Genomic DNA, 22,974 nt, shown 5'->3' on the forward strand with positions numbered 1-22,974 from the left:
CGCGTGCCTCCCTATAGTGTACCTTGTGCTGGCGCTTGGACCAGATGATGTCGAATCCACCGAAGATCATGATGCATTCGTCAGCATCGGGGAAAATGTCTCCGTCCTTGCCCGCCACGTCTCCTTTCTTGGTGAAGGGTCAAGATGGCAGACTAGAGGGGGGTGAATAGTCCTTTCTAAAAATAATCACGTCGGATAACCGAAACAAGTGCGGAATTAAAACTATCGGTCTAGCCAAAACTACACCCCTCTATCTATGTTCTTTAGCACCTTCCAAAGATACTAATTAAGCAACAAAGGTGCCGGGCTAGCTAGTGCTCACCTAACCAATTCTAGAAGCAAGGTCACACAAACCTATGCCACTAGTACTTTAAGCAACAAGGGAGCTCCTATACAAACTAGTAAGCAAAAACACAAAGCTATCTAAGCTTACTAGCAATGCTCAATAACAAGGCAACCAATGCCAAATTAGTGAGCGCAATTACTTAGCTACACAAACTAAGCAATGTGACTAACACGGTCACACAAACCAAATTAGCCACGCAAGGGAGCTACTTCTATGCTACATGAGCAAGAGGGTAACTAGTAAGCTACACAAGCTAACTAATTACAAGAGCAACTACACAAGCGCAATGTATATGAAAGTAATTACAAGCTTGTGTAACGAGGATGCAAACCAACGGGAAGAACAAGGTTGACACAGTGATTTTTCTCTCGAGGTTCACGTGCTTGCCAACACGCTAGTCCCTGTTATGTCGACCGCTCACTTGGTGGTTCGGTGGCTAATTGGCATCACCCGCCAAGCCCGCACGTCGGGCACCGCAAGAACCTACCCCAAAAGTGAGGGTAGCTCAATGACACTCTCAACTAAAGTTGCTCTTCGTGGCTCCCGCGGGGCGAGCACAATGCCCCTCACAAAGCTCTTCTCCGGAGCACCGCACAAGCTTCTTGCGGGCTTCAACGGAGACCACCACCAAGCCGTCTAGGAGGTGGCAATCTCCAAGAGTAACAAGCACCACCCCCCCTCTAGTCCGCCATCTCGACCCTTTCAAATGGTATCGGAGCTAGGTCTCTCATTTGTGGTCTTCACCGACCCGAGAGGATGGCGTCTGATGGGCTAGATGTTTGTGAGACACACATTTTTGATGGCACAAACTTTGCACTTTGGAAAAAATCACATGCTTGATCATTTTCGTGCAAAGGGACCTAAATTTTGGTGGGTTGTCACTAGTGTCTCACCCATGCCTTGGACCATAGAAATCTCACCAAAGCTCAAAGAGTTCTCTATGAACTTGATGCACATGCTTGTTGTTTTCTAATGGATGCATTGAGTTTTGATTTGATGAAACAAGTAAACTACACGGGAACCGCTTGTGAGATATGGGAGTCCATCAAGCGCACCTTCGGTGATTCCTCCACATGGGATGATGGAAAATTCAAGAAGGAGGATGAGCCCAAGAAAGTGGCACATGAGGATGTTGAGCATGACCCCAACTTAGTGATTGTGGAAGATTGCTCCATCTCATGGTCAAGTGATGATGATGATCGATCCACTACAAGTTCACTTGACAAGGTTGATAATGATGCCACAAGTGTTGCACATGAAGATTCTACCTCAAGCACACTTGATGGTGATCTTGATGATGATGGTTCATGCTCGGGCCATGATTGTGTTGCTACTACAAGCTCTTCTCCATCACCACATTGCTTCATGTCACAAGGTGACACCAAGGTATCAAATGATAATGTGGTTGATCATGTTGATTCATATGATGAGCTTGTTAGTAGACTTGCTAGCATGACCATGTCTTTAGAAAATGAGAAAGCTAAAACATTGAAATTGGAAAACAAAAACTCATTTCTAAAGAACTCTTGTGAAGAACATAAGAAATTACTTGATGCTTACATAGACGTGAGGGCCCCCGCATGCGGGTCCAGAGGGTGTGAGTCTACGTAGATTCCACTACCACCAGCGGCTGTCCCGGAGCATCCGCCATAGCGCACTCCCGGGACAGACGGTGGCGAGGTGCCACGTCGCTGATGCTGGAGCCATCGCTCTCACCCTCATCATTCGGGAGTGCGTAGAAAGTGGCAGGAGCATGGCTCGCCATTCCCACGAATTCGGATGTGAGGGGGGATGGCGCCAGCATCCTTCGGAGCCCCCGAGCATACACATCTGCGGGGGACGCGAGGCCATAGGGGAACTGGTCGTACGGTGTTCGTGGCGTGGGCAGTATGATCCCTCCGGATGATCAGCAGGAGATAGTAGATAAAGAGTAAATAACAGTACACATATTACTTATAGTGGGGTTTGAGCAGAGAGTTTGCTCGTAATGAAGCGCAGATGCCACGTTGTTGAAGTCGTCGTGCATCCTGGAGCCGATGGAGGGCGCCCCTCCGATGGGCATCAGAACGAGAGCCTCCTTGCGGAGGTGTAATATGCCAAGCCGGTCGGTGACGAAGGCCTGGGATGGCTCAAAGACGGGTGGAACCCACATCCCAATAGGTGAGAGTGCGGGAACTTCTAGTGAGCCAAAGTGAATCGTATCGCCTGAGCCCGCCATGGCGATGGTGGCAGAAAAGTGGGCCATCCGATGACCAAAAAGTGTTGAACATACAACGTCTTCCCCACGGACGGCGCCAACTGTCAGTGCAGAAACTGACCAATAAGTAAATATTTATAGTTTTGCCATACGTTGTGATCGGAGGTGGCCTAGCACTCAATGACATAGGTTTTATACTGGTTCAGGCAATGTGCCCTATGTCTAGTTTGAGTCGGTCGGTGACTTTATTCTTGAGCCCAGGTGCTCGAAGTTTGCAGTGGGGTTACAAACGAGATGGAGAAAGATGGGGGGTGCAAGAGGTTCGGTTGGCTCCAGTCGGAAGGGCCAAGAGTGACAAGAGCTCTGCTCTAAGCTAAGTGTTCAATCGTGTGCTTGAGGTCTGAACCTGGCGGTTCTGTGGTTTTGAGCTAGTGAACTTGATCGATCTAATGAGTCTGGAAGCACTTGAATTGACCTAGATTAACTGAGTTTCTTGGGAGAGAGTGCATCCCCTTTTATAGATGAAGAGGATGGACTTACAAGTGAGAGGGAGGGAGTATGTATGTTTCTAAGCCTTGTTGCCTATGTCGGTGGGTACAGGATGATGGTAGGCGCCCACAATACTGTTGGTTGTCAGATGCACATGGGAGGTCACGTCATCTTGTTCGGGTATGGCAGATGTCGGTACCTATAATAATGCTGAATTTTCCTAGAGGCATGTGAGGGCTTTTACCATGTTCTCCTAGTACGACAAATGTTGGTGCCCACAACACTATCGATGCCCAAAGGCATGTGGGGGGCCTTACCCTATGGGAGTTAATGGCGCCCACAAAACCATAGGGAAAATGTCAGCGCCAACAACACTGTTTGTGTCAGGGCGGTTGTAGAGTACTATTCCTATAGGTGTACAGGGTACGATCCTTGTTATCGTGTTTTGACTTGTGCACCTTGCCTCGCTTTCTCCATTCGTTCCTTGGTCCTTTTCGAGCAGGCATCCCCAGTCGGCTCTGGTTGCGCTAGTCGGAGAAGAGCAGTGAGCAGGGTTTTTGCGTACCCCCAGTCCGAGACGTGGGGTCGGAGTCAGAAGTAGCGTTTTGGCCAGGCCTTCTGGTCAGAGAGGCCGTCCGGAGGCGGCTAGAGTCGAAGCAAGCGCTCCGGTCGGAGAGGTGGGCCGGAGGTGGAAAATGGGTGCCGCTCCTCCTCAGCCAGACCTTTTGGTCGGTGATTGGACTGCCCTTCTACCTTGTCGTTTAGATATTTGGGCCGGCCCATGAGTTGTGCGCTATTTGTTTGGGCCGAGCCTTTATTGGGAAACTGGCCGGCAAGGGACCCCGGGTTTATGAACCCAACAAAACGTAAACAAAATTTAGAGCATAATGTTTCCTAATCTCCTTGCATACTTCCTATGGTTTGACTATACCAATGTTTAGCTCTTCCCATCAAAGAGAATGGAAATAACTTCCATCTTACGGTTTTGTCAGACATGCCAGCAATACGCAAGCATGCACAGGTCTATGCAACCTCTTGTAGGTGGGAGTATGGGTTTTCATTGCCTTCTCCCGAGAAGGATTTATCCTGAATCAATTTTATAAAACACGGGCACAACTCATAGCCAGGTGTGAGGATGGGCTCCGAAGATTTTGGGGCTCTAGGCTTGCGCTTGTGGGTTTAGCGTATTGATACATAGGAGTGGAATCCATGCTAAACAAAAAAGTAAAAGAAAGAATAAAAGATAAAAGGTTAAGCTATGATTGTAGTTAATTCAGCAACCATTTCCTCAATAACGATGCCACAAAGCCTGTTGGTATATTTAACGCATACAGATAAATCTGCAAGTGCACAGATACTACTGTAGCTTTCACCCGGAGGTATTCCAAGTATCGTATCCCCAGGAAAACATGTGAGACTAACTATGGTCTAACTTAACTAAGGGTAACAACAAGGTTAGGATAAATATGAGCATAGAGAGGATAACTAAAGTTCTCTAGTTCTAACTTGGGTAAGCTTATGTCTTCTACTATTAAACTGGGGACATTACTAGGGAAAGACACTAGTAGAGGATGCTTTCCTTCGCAACCGCATCCTATGTGCGCCTATAGATGGGAGGTGGACTACAAAGGTTCAACGAAGCTATATAGTACAGGCTATATAGAACTTATGTCACTCACGCGATCTACCACCTTCCCAAATGCAGGGTGCATCCATGATTAACCTAAGTCTAAGCACCACGCTTATACTTACGATTAATACTCTACTCCACCTAGGAAGAAATAAAGCACTCAAAAGAGAGTCATGAACCTGAAGAACAATATAAACAAGATTCTTACATAAATCAAAAGTTGATTACCAGAGAAATCTCAAATGCAAGCTCAAATATAACTTGAATCTGCCAAGGTATAAGCCATAAGAGAGCACCGACAGGCTGGGACCTCCTCCAAACTTTTCCCTCACTCTCTATCTCACTATCATTTATAAGACTAGATTCTATGGAGGACTAATCTTCTCTTAATATATAGCTCTGATCCTCATGATATGAATTAGGGTTTTAGGATAGCTCTAGGGAGGGTGGCAGGGACTGGTATATATAGGCCAGAGCATCCAACGTGAGCCCTTAGATCAAACTGACTTAAAGAACGATGTAGATGCAACCTAGGAGGCGATGGAGAACTAACATAGCAACGAGGGGCTGACTGGTGGACCCTAGGGGCTGGGTGGCTTGCATGTGGGGCCGGTGTTTTGGGCTCCACTTCAGTGGATAGCCTCCTAGAGTCTTCTAGAGTCTTCCCACATTAGTTTTGCTACGGAATTACACGATTTCCTTTGACGAATAGGTCCTCCTTGGTGGTTTTTTGGATAAACCCTATTGAAAACATAAATTCACCAAAACTTGTGAAAATTGTTTTTTTAAATCGTTATACCTATGTTTGGTGATGGAATTAAGTATAAATATAGGTTATGTTGATGGTTTATAATTTATGTTAGTGACCGTCAACAATGGCCTAGATGGCCTCCTCACCGATGGTGTATTGGGTGGCGATGTCCAGGAGTTCTCGCGTCATGCACGAGGTCTCGTGGCCGAGCGTGTGGACGAGCGCCTCGCAGGTCATGCCATAGATGAAGGTGTTGATCACGTCGGCGTCGGTGATGTTGGGGAGCTCATTGCACTTCTTGGAGAAGTGTTGGATGTACTTTTGGAGTGTCTCATCAGCCCTCTGCTTGTAGTTGCAGAAGTCCCATGAGTTCTTGGGCCAGGTGTACGTGATCGGAAAGTGCCCGATGAAGAAGGAGCAGAGGTCTCCCTAGCAGCAGATGCTACCGGGCTCGAGTTGCTCAAGCCAAGCCTTGGTCGAGCTTGACTGAAGCAGAGTAAGGTACTGGACGATGAAGTCATCGTCAGATCCCTTGGCCCACATGATGAGGCTGTAGTCCTCGAGCCAATGGTCTAGGTTGGTCTCGCCGTTGTACATGGAGATGTGCATCAATGACTAAAATCGCCTGGGGTAGGGGGCCACCCGGATCACTGCCCCAAATGCTTGGGGCCAAACTGATCTACAGCAGCGCCCCCGCCCCTCCACTTAGGAGTGTGGGACTGTGCCTAAGCGTGGTACTTGGTCCCAATGGTGTTGCAGATGTCGCGATCATCGCCAATCCAGTGGTGTGTGGGGAGACGCTAAGGGAAAGGCTCGCTCCTTTGCTCCTATCGAGGTTTGGCGCCCCAGGTCCGTGGATGGCTGGAGCTGCTACCGGAGGAGTCACCTCCGCTTCTACCCATCGGTAGGGCATGTGCATTGAAGCGATCCCCGTTGGTGGTGGTCATCGACTAGGACGGATGTTGGTATTTCTTAACGCATACAGAAATAATCCACAAGCGTACGAAATTACCATTGTAGCACTTCACCTGAAAGTATTGAGGGTATCATATTTTACATAAGGAACAGAGGTATTCTTCTAGCTAGTTCGTCCAAGGACTACACCAAGGTAGAGTTTGTAAAGGTTGAGATGGATTCCTATGGTTATAGGGTCTATGGATAGATAAACTCTACTTCTACTTGCATACTTCGGGTACTGGTGAATACTTGGTCTGCCATGAATTGCCAGCCTGTAGCTCTATGTCGAATCCAAATGTGGGGGATTACAAGGGACGGATAGGGCTGTCACCACCTGCCACCTACCCCTAAACCATGGGGAACAAGGCAAACGAAGGTAGCCTCTAGCCTAGACACCACGTCTACACTATCAACTACTACTCTAGTGTGCTGGCAACAATTATCCGTCTTTATTAGGGCCCTTCTACTAGAGGATCCGCCACGGGGACGGATGATGATCCTGCAAACAAATAAGAGTAAGTTTAACTAATCAAAGACTTTTTACCATAGAAAATACGAACACTCACTTAGCAGGAGAACCCATTGAAGTAAGGATGCTCATCGAGATGCAAGTTGGGGAGACACTGGCAAATCCGATGCTACCCTGAGCTCTCCCTCACATCTCTCCCTTATAACTCTACTTGTTATCTAGGGCCTAAGCCATTGCAATGATGCTCAAGTGTGGTGCTCTTTGCCTTGTGTGTGTCAGATGAGGAGGGGGAGGCCTCCTTTTATAGGTGGAGAGGAGGAATGGAGGCCACTCAACATGCCACATCAGTGATCCATGCGCTTCTTCACCGTGGCCCTTGAATCAAACCATCATAGGATCAATGGTGTTGGTGTTTTGGACCGGCAGGCCCTCAACCAACTAGTGAAAATGTACTACGTGCCCCTAATCCTAGATGGTGATGCAAAGAGACACAAGGTTTATACTGGTTCGGGCAATAGGTGCCCTACGTCTAGTCTGAGAGATCGATCTTGTATTCCTTGCACCGAAGTACTCGTAGTAGGGGGTTACAAGCAGGGTGAGAAAGGGAGCTAGTCCTAGGTCTCTACATGGAGCGGTGTGGATTGCTTGAGATGTTGATCTCTGGCAGCGGGGAAACAGGCGTGTTACAGAGTGTCGAGCGTGTGTTCGTCTAAGCATTTTTGTCTACCTTCCGTCTATGTCTCCCTAGAAATGGCCCTGGTCCCTCCCTTTTATAGTTGAAGGGGGGACAGGGGTGATACATGCGTTCGCTACATGGTGTCCTATGAGCGGAGGTGGCATTTCTGAGCCTTGTAGCTTGTCACTATGGTGGCATGGTCAATGGAGCGGTCTTTGTCCTTGATGCACTAGAGCGACGCGCCGGTCACACCCAATCCTATGCGACGTGGGAGCTCCAGTGATAGCTTGACGCAAGGCATGGCGAGCGACGTGCCGGTCGTTGTGTGTTGACCACGAAAAGAGCCAAGGCTCAGTTGGTGCCGAGGCCGAGCCATCGTGGGGGGCTCGGTGGGCATGAATCCCAAGTCTGCCCAGACCCTGAAGTGGATTGCTGAGGCTTGGATGGAGCAGTTGGTCCTGTACACTGATTCCGAGGCTATAGTGGCCCAGACTTGACTCCCCATGCCGCGTTGTTCCTAGAGCAGGGGTTAGGTAGCACAGTGCAGTGCGGGCGTCGGTCGTGGGCACAGTACCGAGCACAGCGACCAGTAACCCCTGCCCCATCCTATCCCAGATGGCATGGTGTTGATGCGACTTCCCATCTCATCGGCCGCTCTGCTATGTCGAGCTATCGTCCAGCTGATGTCGTGGGAGTGGTTGGTCACATTAATTGGACGTGACGTTCTGTCAGGGAGATCGGTCGAGGCGGAGGCGATGGAGTTGTTGCCGAGTTGGCCTCGAGTGAGGTGGAGAATTGGCACCTCGTCCAAGGCTTTACGCATGGGGCCTCGAGTGAGACAGAGAATCGGTTCCCTGTCCGAGGCCTTTCGTGCGAGGCCTCAAGCAAGGCGGAGAATTAGTAGACCATCCGAGGCCTCTCGTGCGAGGCCTTGAGCGAGGCGGAGAATCGGTAGGCCGTCCGAGGCCTCTCGTGCGAGGCCTCAAGCGAGGTGGAGAGTCGGTAGCCTCAGACAAGGCCGGGGGTTAGCCTATAGTTGTCTCTTGGCTTTGATTTTGATAGGGTCTAAGCGATTTTTTTGGTTTTTGCTTAGGGGACCCCTTTTTATGGTACCCGACAGTAGCCCCCGAGCCTCAGAGAGAGTGTGAGCACTCTCCCTAAGGTTTTGAGGAGACTCGGCTCACGGTAGCTCCTGGCGGGATGGTACTTTGTACTCGAGGCCTTGGTGGGTGCGCGTGAGCGCACCCGCCGGGTGTAGCCCCCGAGGCTCTGGAGGAGTGGATTTATTCCTCCAGGGGCTTTTCTCATGTCGTGCGAGGGGTTTTATTGCGTTTTGCCATGCCCATGAGTGCGAGTTCAGGTTGCTGGGCCTCGGTTTGGTTGTAGGAAGAGCCCCCGAGCCTCTACTCGGAGCAAGAGGGCGATCAGGAGTTTTCATGTCTTTTTCGTGTGGCCCTCATGCATCCTTTTCGTTCAGAAGGAGGGGTGGAGGATGCCATGCTACCCTCAGTGGGCACGAGCAGTGACACCTCCGGTGAGCTGTTATCGGGTAAGTTCAAGTGGAGGCCCGTGCCCCATTCAATAGGGGTTGGCTAGCGGTCTAGAGACGCACTCCAAAAGTACCAGAGAGCTTCTCTAGTGGGTCCTAGGGCCGTTTGATTGGCCCTAGGGGCTCGGTGCCTCCCTACAGTGGGATCCCATTTGGAGACCTCCCTGCCAGTCTCGGACATGACTTAGGGTGTCCTGAGCGATCACTTGCTCAGGCCTCAGCCATGTATGGGCTTGCCCATAGTTGTCCCTAACTCTATTGCCCTGGGGCGACTGTCGAAACCCTCGGGGGCCCAGCCTTCAAACCCCAGGACCATAACAGGCTCGGTGCCCTTTATCACATTTTTCCCTATGAGTTCGGGTTGCTTGTCTTTGACCTGGTTGCAGGAAGAGCCCCCGAGCCTCTACACGGAGCGAGAGGGCGATCAGGAGTTCCCCTGGCTTTTCATGCGACCCTCGCGCATCCTTTTTGTTCGAATGGAGGGGTTGTTTGTCGAGCCCTCGAGTGCGAGCCTGGGTCGTTGGGTCTCGGCAAGGTTATAGGAGGAGCCCTCGAGCCTCTGCATGGAGCGAGAGGGTGATCAGGAGTTCCCCTGGCTTTTTATGCGACCCTCGCGCATCCTTTTCGTTTAGAAGGAGGGGTTGTTTGTCAAGCCCTCGAGTGCGAGCCTAGGTCACTGGGTCTCGGCAAGGTTGCAGGAAGAGCCCCTGAGCCACTGCATGGAGCGAGAGGGCGATCAGGAGTTCCCCTAGCTTTTTGTGTGACCCTCGTGCATCCTTTTTGTTCGGAAGGAGGGGTTGTTTGCTGAGCCCTTGAGTGCGAGCCTAGGTTGCTGGGTCTCGGCAAGGTTGCAACAAGAGCCCCCGAGCCTCTGCACAGAGCGAGAGGGTGATCAAGAGTTCCCCTAGCTTTTCATGCGTCCCTCACGCATCCTTTTCGTTCGAAAGGAGGGGTGGAATATGCTAGGCTACCCTCGATGGGCGTGAGCGGTGACACTTCTGATGAGCTGTTATCGGGTAAGTCCGAGTGGAGGCCTGTGCCCCATTTGATAGGGTCGGCTACCGGTCCAGAGACGCACTCCAAAAGTACTAGAGGACTTCTCTAGTGGGTCCTAGGTCCATTTGATTGGCACTGGGGGCTCGATGCCTCCCTACGGTGGGATCCCATTCGGAGGCCTCCCTACCGGTCTCGGACATGACTTAGGGCATCCTAAGCGTTCGCTTGCTTGGGCCTCAGTCACGTACGGGCTCGCCCATAGTTGTCCCTGACTCTGTTGTCCTGGGACGGCTGTCAAAACCCTCGGGGGCCCAGCCTTCGAACCCCTATACCATAATGGGCTCGGTGCCCAGTTCCTTTGTCTGAAAGGAATTGGGTGGGGGATATTCCCCTCCCATCAGCTGACAACGGCAGGTGCACCTTTTGAGGCGGTTTTCTCAGGGAGGTAGAATGACGCCTGCCACTGTTATGGTCAGACGTGATGTGGTGTCAGCGGATGGGACATAACTATGCGTGTGATTAATAAGGAAAAGGTGGGTGCATGGTCAGTAAAATCGGATCTGGATTAACTATATTAGATTTGAGGGAAACTTCCCCGATTTCATCGCCCGTCCATTTTGCCCCCTTCCTGCATAAATACGTAATGAGCCTCGCCCCTCCCCTCCTTACCTTGCCTGCATTCGCCTTTACTGCCCTCGAGCTGTTGCTAGGAACAGAGAGCGCCAGGGAGAAGAAGGTAGAAGGGCGAGAGAGAGAGAGAGAGAGAGAGAGAGAGCGGGAGAGGCAGAGCGAGGTTTACCGCCGTAGCCACATTCCCCACCGCGCAATGGCCGGCGGCCCTGTTATCCTCCTAGCGGATCCATGGGGTCTGTTCGACGTGTCCGTGGAGACGCTGCAGTCACTCGTTGACGACGGCCTTCTCCTCCCGGTTACCGACCCCAATAGGCCAGAGTGGATTGCTCCATCGGGCGAGCCAGAGCCAAGGCCACGCGACGGGTACATCGTGAGCTTCATGTCTTTCCACGAGCATGGTCTTGGCCTATCGCTGGACCAGTTCATGCAGGCGCTCCCGCATTACTACGGCGTGGAGCTTCACAAACCCCAACTCCATCGCATAGGCGGCCATCTTCATCGCCGTCTGCGAAGGGTACTTGGGCATTGCCCCCCATTGGGAGCTGTGGCTCCACCTCTTTCGGGCGAGGCATACCACCAAGCTGACGGGCACGACGGGTACAAGGAAGGCGATGAGGGCCGGCAGTTGCACTCTCCAAGTGCACCAAGACTGGTAGCACCTTTACATCCCGGCCCAGCTAGCATCATCCAATCACCGCTGGTACACCAGTTGGTTCTATCTCCGCAACGACGATGGCGGAATTCCCCACTACACTAGGCGGATCGTGGAGAGCCAGCTGGAGAAATGGAGGTATGGCATCCCGCTGGCCGACCAGCCCAAGCTGCAGCCGCTCCTGGAGGGGTTGGAGAGGCTGCGTAGCTGTAGCCTGACGATGGCTGTGGAGATGCTGCAGTCACTCGTTGATGATGGCCTTCTCCACCCGGTTACCAACCCTAACAGGCCAGAGTGGATTGCTTCGTCGGGTGAGCTGGAGCCGAGGCCACACGACGGGTACATTGTGAGCTTCGTGTCTTTCCACGAGCACCTCTTTCGGGCGGGGCATACCACCAAGCCAATGGGCACGATGGGTACAAGGAAGGCGATGAGGGTCGGTGGCTGCACTCTCCAAGTGCACCAAGACTGGTAGCACCTTTACATCCTGGCCCAGCTAGCGTCATCCAATCGCCGCTAGTACACTAGCTGGTTTTACCTCTGCAACAACGATGGCGGAATTCCCCCCTACACTGGGCAGATTGTGGAGAGCCAGCCGGAGAAGTGGAGGTACGGTGTCCTGCTGGCCGACCAGCCCAAGCTGTAGCTGCTCCTGGAGGGGTTGGAGAGGCTACGTAGCTATAGCCTTACGGCGTCTGTGGTCGTGGTGGCCTTCCACCGCCGGAGGGTGCTACCGCTGATGGCTCGGCGGCGGCGCCTGTTCGACATGAGATCGAATGAGCCAATTGAGGGCATCTAGATGTCCGCCGTCGCCCTCTCCAACGAGGAGATTCTACGTCAGGTGAGAGAGATGGTGGAGGGGCGGCTGAGGATCGGTGGTCTGACCCCATTCGCGATGCGCCCATCGAGGGGGTACCTCTCTTTGGTAAGGCATGCGCTGCTGCAGCCCCCGAGGCCTCCTCGTTCCTCATTGTTTCCCATTCCCTTATTTGTGTTCGTCGTTCCTACAGGGGATGAGAGACGTGCGAGCCTCCCCGACGCCCGTTCCCGAGGACATAGAGCGGCGGGCAGTGAATCGAGCGCACGCCGAGGCGTAGAAGAAGCGGAAGGACGCCGAGGAGGCAAAGCGCAAGAGGAAGATCCTTGAGCACGAGGAGCTAGAGAAGCACCATCAGTAGCAGAGGCAGGATAGTCTCTCGATGGAGGCGTCTCCGTCGCCATCACTATCGACGGACTCTTTGGGCGAAGATGACGAGAGCGAGGTGGGGCAGGGTCCCCTAGACCATCTCTCCGACATCGGGGGGACAGCACTCGGGGTGTCGGCGAGCAGCCCAGTGCTTCTAGGGGAAGGAGGAGATGATGCCTCGGGGCCAGTGATCGCCCACCCCAAGGCCGAGGCCGAGGCCGACACGCCCGAGGCATGGGCATTAGGGAAGCGCGCCGTTAGTCCGGTGAGCTCGACGGCAGAGGCGGAGCAGGTGGCGGTGGGGGCGACGCAACGGCCCCCACAGAAGATCTAGGGGGCGCCGGAGTCCGGTGTAACACCTCTGGTGTTTTGACCTAATACTAAAATTTGACATGTCATCATGTGCATTGCAAAGCATTCATACAGTATAAAGTTTTGAATGCATTCACTAAATAAGGTTTATTTCATAATGTTGTTATTTTATGTGATGTGTTTCAAAAACCCTAAATACAGATCATGACCACAAGGGTCAAATTTCATGTGATCATGTGAGGCCATATGTCATTTGACTCAAATAACCCTAATGGGCCATGTTACTGGTCAAAAATCAAAATCTAAGTAAAAGGAAGACAAATCAAATTTGAATTCATTTTCAAATTATAAAAGTCCTTTTTGCCCCTTTTGACTAATTCAAAATCCATGAGGAATTTGGGGTTGAGGCAAAAAGCAAAGTTGGAGATTATTTTATGTAGATCAACTTTGGTATTCAAAGTTTTTCAAGTTTACATATAAAATTTGGAGTAATTTTGAAATGATTCAAATGCTCAAATGCACCCCAAATTCAAATTTCAAAATGGAGGCAGAATTTGAAAATATTTCTGGAAGCAAAGTTGTAGATTTTGAAAAATTGAACAACTTTCATTTTTGGAGATTTTCAACTTCTTTAGAAAATTTGGGAGTAATTTGAAAAATAGACTCAGTGGCAGTTCTGTAAATAATTCAAAAATTTGGATTTACATCACCGCTTACCGCCGGCGCCACGCCTCTGCCGCCGCCGAGCGTTTTTGCGCCGCTTCCTCGCGCCCTGGCACGTCTTCATCGCCGTGGCGTCTTTGTCATGCGCTGTCGAAGCCAGACGAGCTCCTCTCAGCTATAAATAGCAGTACCGTCGTCGTCCCTCTCCTCTTTTCCTGCCTCTGCTCGCCGACGACGACCTCGCTGCGCTCGCAAAATTCACCGCCGTCATCGCGTCTGGAGTCAGTAGCGTCCGCCAGAAGCTTCGTCTCGTCTTCCTGCTCCTCCCAAGCCTGGTCGTGTTGCTCCTGGACGTCCAGCGCCACCGTGTGATGTTGTCTTCCCCGAGTCCGACCGAAGCTCCGCCGCGACCCACCTCACCGTGGCCAGGGCGATTCAGTACGCCTCCGTCTTCACCAAGGACACTCTCGTGATCACGGTGAGCTCCAGAGCGTGATGCTCGCCTTTATTTTGACTCTACTGCACCGTAGCCATATCTACGTCGATCGCCATTGGGTCTGAGCCACCATGGCTAGCATAGTGTTCTACCTAGTGTGCCTGTTGTTGATCTAAGGGTTGGGTTGGATTCACGACATGGTGTAGGTCACGTTGGTGCAGTCCATCTCACCGGAGAAACACCGCCGGCGCGTTTTGCCAATCGGAACTGACCACGCCGCCGTGCGTTAGCTTTGAGTCACTGACAGTGGGGCCTGGCTGTCAGTGCGAGTGAGGAAGAAGAACAGTGCTGATTTTTATTTTCTGAATTTGTGAATAGTGCTGAAACTTTGGGAATTTGTAGGAAATTCATGATAGCTCCAAAAATTCTGAAATTTTGTGTGTAGCTTCTGTACATGTGCTAGTATGATTTAAAAATTTGAAACTTGAAATTTGAATAAATTTTTAATGTTCAAATATTCAGTCCATTAATTGAAAAATGCAATTTCCATGATTTTTGTAGGTCACTGTATAATTCCAAAAATTATGAAATTTGTTTTGGTACACTAATTTGTGATGAGGAATCTTACATAACATTTTTAGGTCATTTGGAACTAGTTCATTTTTGGGCTTAATTCCAAATTAATTCAAAAATAAATAAAGACAAACCCTAAGTGTTTGATTAGTGTTGGATCTTGTTTTGGTCATGTTTTATGACTAGTAGGGTTCCAAGATCCATTTGGTCAAATCACATGTGTGGTTCTTAATGATAGGGTTGCAGGTTGGTTTTGTTGGCTTGCAACTGTACCGAGAAATAAAATCATTTGCGGGTGTTTTTACATTTCATGTACCGTGAAAGCATCATGTTTATATTATCATCATGTTAAAGCATATGTTATCATTTCGTGTAGAACCCGAGAATGAAATGATTCTAGTTGAGCAAGTTCTGGATGAATCCCCGGTTGTCACGGGATTTGATAATTGTGGTACTAACCCGGAACCTGAGATCATCAACGAAGGCAAGCCCCGGTTTATGCATTAAGCCCTTACCTTGTTTACTTTGAAAAGTTTATCACCTATGTTACTTATTGCATTAAGTTGTTTAATTCAAATGTTACCTACTTGATGCATTATCTACCTTGATAATTGTTTATCATCCTTGAAGATGTTTTCATTTACAAAGGCGTAGAATGCTTAGTATGCTTTATGGTAGGCTTTCAAAGTAAAAGTTTCGATACAATCAAAGTTGGCATACTGGCCAAAGAAAGAAAGAATGTAGAATGAACTAGAGACTAGTCAGATAACTTATCTTGAATGTTGGGTAATGTTATCGGCTATGTCGCTTAAAGACCACTCATTGTGGATCTTCTGAACGAGACACTTTGTAGTACTGGTCACATACTTCGGTAAGCCTACTTCGGCTAATCCGATACTAAGACGAATGCCCACGCACTGGGAGTGGAGAGATGGTGGGACTAGCGTGTACCCTCGTGGCTGGAATGTGGCCAGATTTGAGGTGTGCTGTACTCTCGGGTGGCGTGGAGACGGCTTAGTATAGGAGGATCTGGTAGCGAGGTTGATATATGCAAGATTAAGTTCTACATATGTCATGTGATAAGGAATCCCCAGCTGGGACTTGAATCAATTCGAATTGTCGATGCTCCACGGTTATGGAGACTCGATTCATTACAGAAGCAATGTAGTACTGGTGAATTACTAAAATATGAGAAAAGAATGGAATGAGAATGAATGGAATACAAGAAAGGTACATTTAGTTTGAATTAATGAACAAAAGGTGCTTAGTGGTAAAACTTGAAAATAGAATGAAGAATAGTAAGCTTTTGGCAAAGAACTTTTGAATCTTGCTACATCCTTACCTTGCCCCAAACCCCTGCATCTCCAAAGTCTTAAACCCCGTTACGTCGGGTTAGTCTTGTTGAGTACTTTTGTACTCAGGGTTTGTTAACCCTTGTTGCAGGTGAGTCGCATGCGCAGGCTTGTTTTGGTCCCTGCTGCATGTCGGTGTTTGAAGTCAACGATGATGAGGAATAATGAATGGCCTTTGGACAAGGCGTTAGTTTGTATGATAAATAAAGTTAATGTAATATTATCCCGCTACTATGGTTGTATGGCACTTTTGGTATTGTAAGTTTGAAAACAACTGGTTTGTAACTATGTTATCTTAAGACTTCCGCTATCTTTTACTCTGGTATATATTTGAATAAACTGTTGTAATCTGCAATGACTGTGATTGGGATCCTATTTGAAAAGAGAAACGTGGATGATTCGGGTTTTCCGAGGACACCCGATAGACCTGTTGAGTTGTTGGGAACTCGTGTACGCTATCCGAGGTCTGTTAAGACAACGATAGGTGCATGTGGGCCCGATTCCTTAGGAGGTTCTGCCACAGCTGGTATCAGAGTAGTTCCCATCTAAGATCATTGTAGGTTACTTTGGAAAACCTTCAAAATGATTTGGATCAAAGAAAGTAAACTTGATATTTTAAAGTTTAAATTTCTTTCTTCTTACCTTTGATCTAGACTCGATCCTGACTTATTTGAAAAGTTTGTGGCGGATAATATGATTAGGTTTGTCCTATGTATTAAAAATCTAGTACTTATGATTATATTAATCTTTTGTACTTAGATTCGTAAGATCGATTCATGCATCATGCTTGAGCACATTGCATAATAATTCCCCTTAATAGTGGTTGGGTAAGTAATGTCCATCCCATTCTTGCTAACCTTCGTTATCCTCAAGCTATTCTTATAGTCCTACTCTAGATTCTACAGGCTATGGCAAAGACCAAGAAAACCGCACGCAAGTCCACCGGACCTCATGGAGTCCCGTGTCACCAATTGGCACCAAGAAATCACGAGCTTGGTGAAGGAAGTTCCAAGAACCTAGGAGAGGAAGGATCTTCGAGCAACCCCGCCAACATTGAGAACCTTAACAAGGAGCTCAACACTCTTCGTCGAGCTCATGCCAAAGACCGAGAAGAGCTGGCAGAAATGCAAAGGGGTATCACCATGACCATGGAGCTGCGGAATGAAGCCTGGACATGAGAAGATGCGGCCAATGAACGCGTCAATGAGTTGGAGTTCTAAGTAGAGGACCTGGAGATGGACAATGCCATTCTGCATGAGAATGTCCATATGCTATATGCTCAACTTCATCCTCCTCATGGGGATGGTGAAGTTACTAATGAAGAAATGATTGTAGATCTAGGAGAAGTCGAGAATGAAGAAGAGGAGGAGGATCCTGAGGAGTTAGTGTACTTCTCAGATGAAGATGAGGTTTTGTCCGATACGGGCACGGATGCCGAAGACTAAAAGCTGGGAGTAGTAGTAGTTCCTTTACTGCTTTCCTAGAAAACCAGGGTTGTCTTGTGGGATACAAGACATGTAATTTAAATAAGAACACTTTGTAGTACGAAACCTTTTTAAATGCTTTTAATAAAGAATAATGTAAGTAAATGTGTTTCTCTAACAGATGCCTCGTCCTATCACCCGAACTGGTGCTAGTGGCTCACATAACGATGATGAGTGCCCCTCCTCCACCAATGCCCTCAACTATGGCAGATGCCATAGCCGCACTAGTCAACGCAATGGCAGAGAATGCCAGGCTATTAAGGGAGTTGGCGCAGAACCAGCAGGCACCATACCCTCATTGTGGCCGTCGTAATGGAAATGATGAGTCAACTTATGTGGATTTTACTGACACATGTCCGCCTGTATTCTCTAAGGCAGACGAACCTTTAGAAGTTGATGATTGGCTTAGGACAATAGAGCAAAAGTTTGAGCTGATCCACTGTACTGAGGTTCAAAAACCAAGGTTTGTGGCACAGCAACTTCGAGGAGCTGCTGGTGCTTGGTGGGCAAATTTGGTAGCAGTACAGCCCGCTGGTCACCAAATCAACTGGAGGGAGTTCAAGGATGCCTTCAGGGCACATTATATTCCGGACGGTGTGATGACCATGAAGTTGGAAGAGTTCTTGGCTCTTAAGCAAGGGGAGCACCTGGTGATGCATTATGTTGGGCGTTTCAACCACCTATCTCAGTATGCTATTGAGTATGTGAATACGGACAGGAAGAAAAAGAATCATTTTCTTCGAGGCTTGAACACTAAACTTCAGACAATGATGGCAGCCTGTGGTAATGCAACTTACCATGAGACAATCAACATTGCTATCGCTTCGGAAGAGAATTACCGCCGACACAAAGAGGCGAAGAAGAAGAAAATATTTGCTTCCGGATCATCAAGTGGCAAGCGTCAGAAGATAGTATACCATCCTTAGAATCATGGCCGTACGCCATTCCGCCCATAGCAAGGCCAAAGCAGGCAGCAAATCTTCATTCGCCCTGCAACTAATACGCCTTACACTCATCAGGCACCGTAGCAGCAGAACACTACAAATAATGCAAACCGCAATGCTACTCCCCAGAATCACAATTTTCCATGCTATAATTGTGGTAAACCCGGGCATTTTCCCGAGAATGTCCGTATCCTAGGAAGAACAATCCTGATGCACCCAAAGCCCCTGTTAATCAATCTCAGAATCAGTACAAGGGCAATGTTCAGAACCATCAAAAGGGTCCGGCTGAGAAGAAAACTGGAAGGGTATTCTATATGCAAGTGGAATCTATTCTAGATGGAGAACCTGTTATGATGGGTATGTTTCCCATTGCTAAGCATCCTGCAATTACCTTATTTGATTCTAGTGCATCCCATACATTCATCAATCGTACATTTGTTGTGAAGCATGGGATAGCAATTGGGGAAACAAAAGAACCCTATCATATACAGTCGCCTGGGGGACGAATCTGTACAAGGGAGGTAGTTCAGCATGTACCTATTGATTTGGGAGGTTATGAGTTCCCTACCAATATGCTGATATTAAAGGATCAAGATATAGATGTGATCCTTGGTATGAACTGGTTAACTCAACACGGGGCTATCATAGATGTCCTGCGTAGAACCATAAGGGTAAATGCACCTGACAGCAAAACCCAACTTCTCATCCAACTTCCCTTTCCTAAGAGTACAGTGGAAACAGTCTGTGCAACTATTGTTGAAGGGGCCGAGGAAATTTCAGTGGTATGTGAGTTTACGGATGTCTTTCCCGATGACTTGCCTGGTCTGCCACCAGACCGAGACATAGAGTTCAGAATTGATCTGAAACCAGGGACAGCACCAGTGTCCAGAAGAGCATATAGGATGCCACCGAAAGAATTAGCAGAATTAAAAATGCAACTACAAGAATTGTTAGACAAGGGTTTCATTCAACCCAGTTCATCACCTTGGGGATGTCCTGCTATTTTTGTGAAGAAGAAGGACCAAACCTTAAGGTTATGTGTTGACTATAGGCCATTAAATGAAGTCACCATCAAGAACAAAAACCCCTTACCCCGAATTGATTTGCTTTTTGATCAACTTGCGGGAGCTAAGGTATTCTCAAAGATAGACTTAAGATCAGGCTACCACCAGATTAAGATCAGACGTCAAGATGTGCCGAATACAGCGTTTACTACCCGATATGGACTATATGAGTATCTAGTCATGTCTTTTGGGCTGACCAATGCCCCAGCTCATTTCATGTACCTGATGAACTCAGTTTTCATGCCTGAGTTGGATAAGTTTGTCATGGTGTTTATTGATGACATTCTTATCTACTCTAAGAGCAAAGAGGAACATGCGGAACATCTCCGTATTGTTCTACAAAGATTAAGAGATCACCAACTATATGCCAAATTCAGCAAATGTGCATTTTGGTTAGAGGAAGTACAATTTCTGGGTCATGTGCTATCTGCTGAAGGTATAGCTATTGATCCGAGCAAGGTAGAAGAAGTCCTTAATTGGAAAGCACCTACAACTGTTCATCAAGTTCGTAGCTTCCTGGAGTTGGCAGGGTATTATCGTCGGTTCATCCCTGACTTCTCCAGAATTGCGAAGCCAATTACTGGATTATTGAAAAATCAAGCAAAGTTTGTATGGTCAACAGAATGTGAAGAGGCCTTTCAGACATTGAAGAAGTTGCTGACAACTGCACCAGTATTAGCACAACCTGATATTGAGAGGCCATTTGATATCTATTGTGATGCATCTGGAATTGGTATTGGCTGTGTTCTTATGCAAGAAGGCAGAGTCATAGCATATGCTTCCAGACAACTTAAGAAGCATGAAGAACATTATCCCACCCATGATCTTGAATTAGCTGCTGTTGTCCATTCACTCAAGATTTGGTGACATTATTTATTGGGCAATATATGTCATATCTATATGGACCACAAGAGTTTGAAATATATCTTCACCTAGTCTGAGTTGAATATGAGGCAAAGAAGATGGTTGGAACTTATTAAAGATTATGATTTAGAAGTGCACTATCATCCGGGCAAGGCTAATGTGGTTGTCGATGCCCTGAGTCGTAAGAGTCATTGTCATTGTCATTACCTGATTGTAGAACCGATGCAGCGAACATTGTGTCAAGAGATGGAGCATCTGAATTTACAAATCATACAACAAGGTTCCCTGTCCAACATTGTAGTTGAGTCCACTATCAAAGATCAGATCATTGCTGCTCAACAAAAAAGTAAGGGCATAGCCCATATTAAGGATAAAGTCAGATCTGGGAGACCAACATGTTTCAAGATTGATGAATCAGATGTCGTATGGTTCAAGGATAGGTTGGTAGTACCCAAAAATCCGGAGCTGTGAAAGCAGATTCTTGATGAAGCTCATTCTACAAGATACTCCATTCATCCGGGTAGCAACAAAATGTATCATGATCTGAGAAAGAGATATTGGTGGACCAAAATGAAAATAGAAATAGCTCAATATGTAGCCAAGTGTGATATTTGTCAGAGAGTCAAAGCAGTTCATATGAAGACTGCAGGTCCCTTACATTCGTTGCCAGTTCCATCTTGGAAGTGGGAAGATATTTATATGGACTTCATCGTGGGATTGCCTAGGACATCTGTAGGCTACAATTCAATATGGGTTATTGTTGATCGTCTAACCAAGATAGCTCATTTCTTACCAGTCAGAGATAAATATCGAGTGGAACAGTATGCAAAGCTTTATCTTGATAGAATCTTCAGTCTACATGGGGCACCCAAGACCATTGTCTCTGATAGAGGGTCATTGTTCATATCCAAGTTTTGGAAAAGTCTACACGAGTCTTTGGGAACTAAACTTATCCGTAGTTCTGCTTATCATCCGCAAACAAACGGACAGAGTGAAAGGGTAAATCAAATTCTTGAAGATATGTTAAGAGCATGTGTTCTTTCCTTTGGTGCTAAATGGGATGAATGCCTTCCCTTAGCTGAATTCTCATATAACAACAGCCATCAAGAGAGCATTAAAATGGCACCATTTGAAGCACAAACACCTTAAAATTGGTCAGAAGCTGGAGAACGTTGGTTCTTTGGACCGGATGTGGTCAAGGAAGCTGAAGAGAAAGTTAAACTCATACAAGCTAATATGAAGATAGCTCAATCCTGACAGAAAAGCTATGCTAATAAGAGGAGACGACCGCTAGAATTCAAAGTGGGAGATTATGTCTACCTCAAGGTATCACCGATGAAAGGAGTTCATTGTTTTGGGATTCGGGGAAAGTTGGCGCCCTGTTATGTCGGTCCTTTTTAGATCCAACAACAATGTGGACCAGTCGCCTATCGCGTCAAGCTACCAGATCACATGTCAGCGGTGCATGATATCTTTCATGTATCTCAGTTGAAGAAGTGTCTTCAAGTGCCTGACCAAGAAATCGACTTTGGTGATGTAGAACAAGAACCTGATTTGACTTATGCCGAGTACCCCATTAGAGTCTTAGATCAGAAAGATCGAGTTACTCGAAGGCGTACCATCAAGTTCTACAAAGTACAATGGAATCAACACACTGAAGATGAAGCTACTTGGGAGTCCGAGGATTACTTAGAAGAGAATTTTCCTGACTTCTTCGCTTCTATCTAGTTACAATACCTTGTCTATATTGTAACTTGTCTCATTTGTCAACAGACTGGAAAACCCCCTCACTAGCCTTTTGAATAAAGTTATGATGTGTTAGCTTGACACATTTCCTTTTCCATTACTTAGCCTTAAGTTTTAAATCTCAGGACGAGATTTCTTTAAGGGGGAAAGGTTGTAACACCTCTAGTGTTTTGACCTAATACTAAAATTTGACATGTCATCATGTGCATTGCAAAGCATTCATATAGTATAAAGTTTTGAATGCATTCACTAAATAAGGTTTATTTCATAATGTTGTTATTTTATGTGATGTGTTTCAAAAACCCTAAATACAGATCATGACCACAAGGGTCAAATTTCATGTGATCATGTGAGGCCATATGTCATTTGACTCAAATAACCCTAATGGGCCATGTTACTGGTCAAAAATCAAAATCTAAGTAAAAGGAAGACAAATCAAATTTGAATTCATTTTCAAATTATAAAAGTCCTTTTTGCCCCTTTTGACTAATTCAAAATCCATGAGGAATTTGGGGTTGAGGCAAAAAGCAAAGTTGGAGATTATTTTATGTAGATCAACTTTGGTATTCAAAGTTTTTCAAGTTTACATATAAAATTTGGAGTAATTTTGAAATGATTCAAATGCTCAAATGCGCCCCAAATTCAAATTTCAAAATGGAGGCAGAATTTGAAAATATTTCTAGAAGCAAAGTTGTAGAGTTTGAAAAATTGAACAACTTTCATTTTTGGAGATTTTCAACTTCTTTAGAAAATTTGGGAGTAATTTGAAAAATAGACTCAGTGGCAGTTCTGTAAATAATTCAAAAATTTGGATTTACATCACCGCTTACTGCCGGCGCCATGCCTCTGCCGCCGCCGAGCATTTTTGCGCCGGTTCCTCGTGCCCTGGCATGTCTTCATCGCCATGGCGTCTTCGTCGTGCGCTGTCGAAGCCAGACGAGCTCCTCTCAGCTATAAATAGCCGTACCGTCGTCGTCCCTCTCCTCTTTTCCTGCCTTTGCTCGC

Source organism: Miscanthus floridulus, chromosome 9 (assembly GCF_019320115.1).
Source record: "Miscanthus floridulus cultivar M001 chromosome 9, ASM1932011v1, whole genome shotgun sequence".
Lineage (NCBI taxonomy): Eukaryota > Viridiplantae > Streptophyta > Magnoliopsida > Poales > Poaceae > Miscanthus > Miscanthus floridulus.